This window comes from Tamandua tetradactyla, chromosome X (genome assembly GCF_023851605.1).
Source record: "Tamandua tetradactyla isolate mTamTet1 chromosome X, mTamTet1.pri, whole genome shotgun sequence".
Classification (NCBI taxonomy): Eukaryota; Metazoa; Chordata; class Mammalia; order Pilosa; family Myrmecophagidae; genus Tamandua; species Tamandua tetradactyla.
Window position 1 is genome coordinate 119,158,698 of NC_135353.1, and position 8,365 is coordinate 119,167,062.

Genomic DNA, 8,365 nt, shown 5'->3' on the forward strand with positions numbered 1-8,365 from the left:
CCCTGCCCTCCAGTGGGCTGCACCTGTCAGTTTCCCTACCAACAGTGAATAGGTACATCTTCTCTCAGCATTTTCTCTAGCACTTATTTATCTCTCTTCATTTTGTTTTGTTTTGGAGGGCTGCATGGTCTGGGAACTGAACCCGGGTCTCCCACATGGCAGGCAAGAATTCTACCACTGAACTACCCTTGCACCACCCTGTCTATTTTTAAAGTTTTATTCACACATCATACAATCCAACCTAAGTGTATAGACATGCCTTCACTACCATAATCCAGCTGAGGGCATTTCCTTTTCTTCCACAAATAATCCATACCCCTTCCCATGCCTGCAACCTGTTGACATTTCGTTTGGTATAATGCCTTTGTTTCATTCAGGGGAAGCATTTACAAAGTTACTGCTGACTACAGACCCTAGTTGCATTGGTTGTACTTTTTCCCATTTACCATCCATTTTCAACACCTTGCAATGTTGACATTCATTTGTTTCCCCTCATGCAAAAACCTTTATTTACTTATACATTTAATTACCATCATTGTCCACTCTAGGCATTCCTAAATTATACTGTCTCAGTCTTTATCCTCTATCTTTCTTTCTGGTTTCGTATGTGCCATCCAACCCTTCTCCCTCAATCATACTTACATTCAGTTTCATATGGTGTATTTATATTATTGTGTTATAATCAGGTACAAATGTACTACCTATTTCTGAATTTACAGTCATGTTGCACAATCTGTATTCCTTAATACCAAATGAACAATTTTTACCCTCTTTCTGTCTTCTGATAACCTGTGCTCTTAATTTCAACTCTCAAAGTTGACTCATTAATGTTAATTCATATTAGTGAGACTATACAGTATTTATCCTTTTCTTTCTGGCTAATTTCACTCAACATAATGTCCTAAAAGTTCATCCACGTGGTTACATACTTCATGACTTTATTCTGTTTTACAGCTGTGTAATATTCCATCATATGTATATATGTTTAGCCACTAGTCTGTTGATGGACATTTGGGCTGTTTCCATCTCTTGGCAATTGTAAACAAAACTGCTATAAACATTGGTGTGCAAATGTCCGTTTGTGTCCTTGCCCTCATGTCCTCTGAGTAGATACCTAGCAGTGGTATTGCCGGATCATATGGCAATTCTATACTTCGCTTCCTGAGGAACCACCAAACTGCCCTCCACAGTGGTTGTACCATTTTACATTCCCACCAACAGTAGATAAGTGTGCCTCTTTCTCCACATCCTCTACAGCAGTTGTTGTTTTCTGTTTTATTGATAATGGCCATTCTGGAGGGTATAAGATGACACCTCATTGTGGTTTTGATTTGCATTTCCTTGATAGCCAGTGAAGTTGAGCATCTTTTCATATGCCTTTTAGTCATTTGTATTTCCTCTTCTGAGAAGTGTCTGTTCATGTCTTTTGCCCATTTTTAAACTTGGTTTGTCCTTTTGTTGTTGAGTTGAAGGATCTCTTTTTATATTCTTGATTTTAAACTCCTATCCAATATGTGGTTTCCAAATATTGTCTCCCATTGTGTAGGCTGTATTTTTACTTTCTTGTCAAAGTTCTTTGATGCACAAAAGTGTTAAAAATTAGAAGCTCCCATTTATCTATTTCTATCTTTGATGCTCGTGCTTTTTGTGTAAGGTCTAGGAAACCCCCGTCTTTTACAAGTTTTATCAGCTATTTCCCCACATTTTCTTCCAAAAGTGTTATGGTATTAGCTCTGATGTTTAGGTCTTTGATCCATTTTGAGTTAATTTTTGTATAGGGTGTGAGATATGGATCCTCTCTCACTCTTTTACATGTTGATATCCAGTTCTCTAGGCACTATTAAAGAGGCTGCTCTGTCCCAGGTGGGTTGGCTTGACCACCTTACCAAAGATCAATTGTCCATAGATGAGAAGGTCTATATCTGAACACTCTATTCAATTCCATTGGTCAGTATATCTATCTTTATTCTAGTACTATGCTGTTTTTTTTTTTATGTAAAAGGAAGAAAAACTGTATTTGCTTGTTTGGGTTTAGAAAATTTCTGGAAAGATATACAAGAAACTTATCAGTGATTTTTTTTGGGGGGGATGGAACAAGGTAAAGGAGGGGTTTTTGCTTTCCACCACATAGCCATTTATACTTAAACAAACACAAACTACCCTGTATTACTTTTTCTAAAAAGTGAGATTTAAAAATTGTCACAAATTAGGGTTCTAAGAAATATATGATATTCAAAACAAAGCTGTGCTGGTTTGAAAGAAAGTATGCCCCCTAAGAAAAGCTATGTTTTAATATAAATCCCATTTCATAAGGGTAGAACGGTTTCTGTTCAATATGTATGTTTGAAACTGTGATCGGATCATCTCCCTAGATGATGTGATTTAGTCAAGAGTGGTTGTTAAACTGGATTAAGGGACGACATGTCTCCACCCATTTGGGTGGGTCTTGATTGGTTTATTGGAGTCCTACAAAAGAGGAAATATTTTGGAGAACTAGAGATTCAGAGAGAGCAGAGAAAAATGACATAGCCACGAGAAGCAGAGTCCACCAGCCAGCCACCTTTGGAGATGAAGAAGGAAAACGCCTCCCGGGGAGCTTCATGAAATGGAAGCCAGGAGAGAAAGCTAGCAGGTGACGCCGTGTTCACCATGTGCCCTTCCAGCTGAGAGAAAAGCCCTGACTGTGTTTGCCATATGCCATTCCACTTGAGAGAGGAACCCTGAACTTCATCGGCCTTTTTGAACCAAGGTATCTTTACCTGGATGCCTGTGACTGGACATTTCTATAGACTTGTTTTAATTGGGACATTTTCTCGGCCTTAGAATGGTAAACTAGTAATTCATTAAATTCTCCCTTTTAAAAGCCATTCCATTTCTGGTATATTGCATTCCAGAAGCTAGCAAACTAGAAGAAAAGCCATGATAATTTAAATTTACCTCTCAAGTGGCAAATAATTAATTTGAGAGAGTTAAGCAACCAAAGTTCTAGTCCTATCTCTAGACTGGGAAAGTCTGTAAAGGGAAATGGAAAGGGAAAGGGAGAAGGATGGTTGGGTAGGACTCCTCTGGGCTTTTGGAAACCCAGAGATATTATGTGGAGAAAGAAATGTGTTGCAAAATTCAAATTCAGGTAAACCTAACTTCTAACTTCTTTTCATTGAAGAAAGGTCAAATTGGCAAATTTAGGAGAATATCTGCATGAGCTCCTAAATGAATCAGGACTTGAGCATATAAAACTTAATATGCAGTATTTAGTAATTTAGTAAATAATAGTAGAATGCACATAGCATGAAATAAAACAATATTTTTTAAAAATCCATGTATGTATGCACATATATACTTTTTAAAAAGTCTAGAATATACGCCAAATTATTAACAGTGTTTACTTTGAGGATTGGGATGGGAAAGCAGAAAATTTTTACTTTCTGCTTTCACATTTCTGTATTATATTTTATTTTATTTATTTATTTATTTTGCATGGGCAGGCACTGGGAATCGAACCCGGGCCTCTGGCATGGCAGGCGATCTGTATTATATTTTAAATCTTACTCTTGTAATCAAAAAAAGTAAAAAAAAAACAAAAAGTCTTCAGAATTTTCAAACTTTTTATAGCCATAGCAAAAAATCTTCAAATATTTTTCTACAAGGGGATGTTAATTCCAGCTTCAAGGAGGTTTTGATAAACATGTCTTGCCTGGTTATAGAGACCATCTTTTAAGGTCATTTCTATCTCTGGATTTCCTATGAAGTATAAGTAAGTGTTTCCTGGCACCCAGCAGACGGATGGTGGTGTTGGGCAAATCCCCCCAAATGAGATTATCAGCCCCTTGGAAAATGGCTTCCCAGTATTCCTTAACTAGTGTTTTCTTTACTGCAAGTCACACAGGTGCACACACATAGTCTGTTCAGTCAACCTGAACCCTGGCAGCTCAGCTTCAGTCAAAGAGCCAGGGGGAGCCCTGAGGCAGCTGAGTTCTGCACAGCTGCCACTTAAACTCTGGGCTTCAGACTTAGGAAAACACATAATGGAGAAAGAAAAGGCTCTCCTGTTATTCAATCATAGATGCTGGAGGCGGGTGTGGGGTGGAAGGGTCTGGCACCAATGCCACCTGCTACATACAGATACTCACTTATACTGTTACACTCACCACTCCTGTCAAGGGACAGGGAATAGGGGAGAGAAGTGTCCATATAACCTTTGGTTGCCTGGGAGAGCTGCTGGCAGCTGTGTTTTTTCTAAATTGGTGAGCACTCTTTTGGAAAGTCACCATTCCCTATCCTACAAATCCTTTCCCACAAGTAACAGTGAACTGCATTTGCCCATCTTGTCTTTCACATTTTAATTTGGTTTTGACTCTGACCAGTGGACAAATGACTTGGGAATCAGATACCCTCGTTTAAGCCCAGAATAAGCTGTCCAAGTGAATTCTTCATGAGACCCAAAGAAAAACAGATAATGACAGGAAATCACTTGCTGCCATGAAACAAATGTGGGAACATTTATACAGTATTTTTATTTATTCAACTATAGAGACTGACTGCAGCAATTTTTTGATGGGTGACAACTCAGATTAACACTAATTATAATGCTATAAATTTAGTTCAGGATAAGAACAGGATTCAGGGAAGAGGGAAAAGAAAAAAATCTCCAAACACTGAAACAGAGAAATATCTTTTTTTCCCCCTTTAACTAAATGCTACCTTCCCATAGACTTCTCTGGTTTGCAGCCAAACATAGTAGGAAACAAGGCTTTGGGCATTTTGAAGACACTGCAGGTTAAGCTATGGTGCCAAGTGGGAGACTGAAACCCGGATTTGAGTGTCAAATCTTAGGGACATTTTGGGAGTAGAGGCAGATTCTCAAATGTTTCCTAGAGTTCTCTCTTTTTTCACCAACTACAATTTCCCTTCTCTGGCTAATCCAGAGCACAGACCTCTTACTGCCTTTCCTAGTTACATTGTTGTTTGGAGTGAACCTGGCAGGCATTTGTGGTTACTGCCTAGACTGAAAAGGCAACAGGGTAGCTCTGACCCACCTCCTCCTGAGAGAACCTAAATAGTGCAGGGTTGCTCAGTAAGGCCTCTTTGGGTAACTGAAAGGCCTGGTGCACTGGAAAGAGCACTGCTTACTCTTGGAAAACCTAGCAACAGTTATCTCTGATTCCTGGTAGAAATGGCCGATCAGAATAAATCCATATCATTGGAAAATGTCAAGGGAAAAAGACAGCTTCCCCTTTCAAAAGGGTAAGGAGGAAATGAGGAGAGCAAAGCAAAAATATTTAGAATGGCACAAAAAGTGATATGCATAAACTTCTTTTTGTTATTAAATCTATAAGTTTCCTAAAGTCTAGTTATTAAGTTGAATTGTATGGGATAGAAGAGAGGAGCCATTGGAATTTCCCTCAAGAGTTCACGGTTTCAGGCTGAGCGGTCCTGGGTTTGCACTGGGGGAGCCCTTTTTTGAAAGAGGGCATGGCCTGGCTAGGCTCCATGCTGGCTCCAGTTCCATCAGTCCCTCCAGGGTGAACCTGGCCCTGTTTACGTGTGTTTCCTGGTGTCTGGAGTGGAGCACTCTGATACCTGGAACTAGACGAATACCATGAACTATTTCTATAACAGCCTTCCACTGTCATGGTGCCCTTGGTTCATGGAGTCATTGAACTTTTGGCCTTGTGGTCTGTAGCCTTGTCCTCCTTGTCTGTTCCCCAGCAATACCTCCCAATAAGACTGATAGGGCCAGCCACTGGAGTTGGCTATGGCTGCAGGAGTCTCTCCTGGGGCAGAGATTTTAGTACTTGTAAGGTTGGGAGCAGAGGCTCAGATGGAAGAGGAAGCAGCAGAGGCATCACTTGGGCTACTCAAGAACATAGGTGTAACTGAGCTGCAACGGGATCTGGTTGAAAAGCTGTTCTTTAGATGGGGCACTTGTCCAAAAGCATCAACGCTCTTAAGGTTTCTACATCACAGGTGAAGTGGGCTACTCATCCCAGATCCTCATCATATTTACGTTCACTAACAAAGTATTATTGGCTCTGAGCTCAACCAATTGCTCCTCTGACATTCAAACAGCCACATCAGTCATCTTCAGAAGTCTGGCTTTCTTTTGCCGGCTGAGCAAAATTTCTATTGCTTCAACTTTCACTTTGTCCATTTCAGCAATCAATGCCACTTTAGAGCTTAAACATCTCTTCTTTAACTACAACTTGATATTGTGCAAGAAACACTGTGCAGCGCTCAAAGTCTTTTACAGATCTTTCTGTATTGGAACCTAGCTTTCTGTTAATGGAGGAGAGTGGAACATTGTCTACCCCAGACTGGAAAACTGAAGTCCTGTGGTCGGTCTTGAGAGAGATTTGGCAGCATTCCTGGATTGCTGAGAATTCTGAGAAGAGTGCATAGTCAAAGGCCTGGGCTCAAAATCAGAGATACCATTCTCCAATATGGATCCTCTTCTATCCATCATATCTGGTGTGGCAGGCTTAGGATCCTCCAATTCTCTGGCATCTATTGAAAGTTTCTCCAAACCTTCACTAAGTGTATCCACAGATTCAGTATCATTGATGGCACCGTTCACATGGTAACCATCAATACCACCTTTCTCTGAGGACGGCACAGAATGCTCCTCTTAAACGGAAACTGATTTACTAGAATCTGGGACAGTGTTACTTGCTCCTGCTGCAGGTTTTGATTTACTTTTCTTCTTTTTGTTCTTTTTCCTGTCTGTAACTGTCCATTCTTTGAGTACTTCACTGGCACTACCTTCCATGAATGCTTGTACTGTTTTCTCCACACAATTATCAAAGTGTTGCAAAACCAGGATAATTTCACTGTTGCTCTTACTGGGAACTATTGCATGCACTGCATTTATCTTCTCTTTCATATTCTCAAAAGTGCCTCCCTGGGCCAGCACACTATTGGGCTGCAAATCAAATATGAATCCTGTTATATCCTTCTGATTTTGTTTCCTAGACATTGCAGGTTCTTTGATTGCAAAAACTACAGAAGTAAAGAATCCTTTTTCCTTGTCTTGGTTTTGAGTGTTGATATTATCCCTGATATTAAAAGCGAGAAGCAGAGGTCTGTGGCTGGAAATGACAAATGCAAAATCCTGGCTGTTCCAAATTTTGCTCACCAGCTGTTATCTCCGTTCTCTTGTATCACCTTCTTGTCAGGAAAAATCATTGCAGACATTCATGTCTCGTTTGTCAGGAGAGATTCTAGCCGGGGCCCGGCAGTCACCTGTGCCCCCAGTGGACGCTCCGGGGTCTGAGAAGAGGGAAGGATATCCTCCATCTCCTTCTCCTATTCTGGAGCCGCCGCTGCCGTCGCGGAGCTCCTTCCCAAGCTCTCCCAGAGCAGGACGCCGCCCCGCCCCCACAGCCCTCTTTCCTTGCTTCCCTACCGGGCCAGGCGGTGGGTTGGAATTCGCAGCCCGGGCTGGGGGCCAGAGTGCCAACGGATGCACACCGACCCTCTCCCGGGCTTGAGCCATTCCCCCCACCCCACCCCACCCCACCCCGGGTGCCGCTCAGGCGCGTGCGCACCAGCCAGCCAGCAAGACAGCGCCAGCACCATGCTGTTTTGACCACTGTAGCTTAGTAACATGCTTTAAAGTCAGTTAATGTGATACCTCCCACTTCATTTTTCTTTCTCAAGATATTTTTAGCTATTCAGGGCACACTTCCTTCCAAATAAATTTGGTTATTGGTTTCTATTTCTGGAAAATAAGTTGTTGGGATTTTAACTGGTATTGCATTAAATCTATAAATCAATTTGGGTAGAATTGACATCTTAACTATATTTAGTCTTCCAGTCCATGAACACATTATGCCCTTCCATTTATTTAGGTCTTCCATGATTTCTTCTGACAATTTCTTGTAGTTTTCCGTGTAGCAATCTTTTGTATCCTTCGTTAAATTTATTCCTAAATATTTGATTCTTTTGGTTGCTACTGTAAATGGAATTTTTATCTTGATTTCCACCTCGGATTGCTCATTACTAGTGTATAGAAACACTACTGATTTGGGGTGTTGACCCTGTAACCTGTCACTTTGTTGTACTCATTTATTAGCTCTAGCAGCTTTCCTGTAGGTTTTTCGGGATTTTCAAGATATAGTATTATATCATCTGCAAACAGTGAGAATATTACTTCTTTCTTTCCCATTTAGATGCCTTTTATTTCCTTTTCTTGTCTAATTGTTCAGCTAGAGCTTCCAGCACAATGTTGAATAACAATGGTAACAGTGGGCATCCTTGTTTTGCTCCTGATCTTAGAGGGAAAGCTTTCAGTATTTCCGCATTGAGGAAATACTGTTAGCTGTGGGTTTTTCATATATTCACTCTATCATGTTGAGGAAGTTCCCCT

At 40.8% G+C, this 8,365-nt stretch overlaps 1 pseudogene; it reads right to left on the minus strand.

Annotated features, from left to right (window-relative positions):
• Nucleotides 1-5,402: 5,402 nt before the first annotated feature.
• LOC143671142 (spermatogenesis-associated serine-rich protein 2 pseudogene) lies at nt 5,403-6,973 on the minus strand (annotated as a pseudogene).
• Between the last annotated feature and the right edge of the window lie 1,392 nt (nt 6,974-8,365).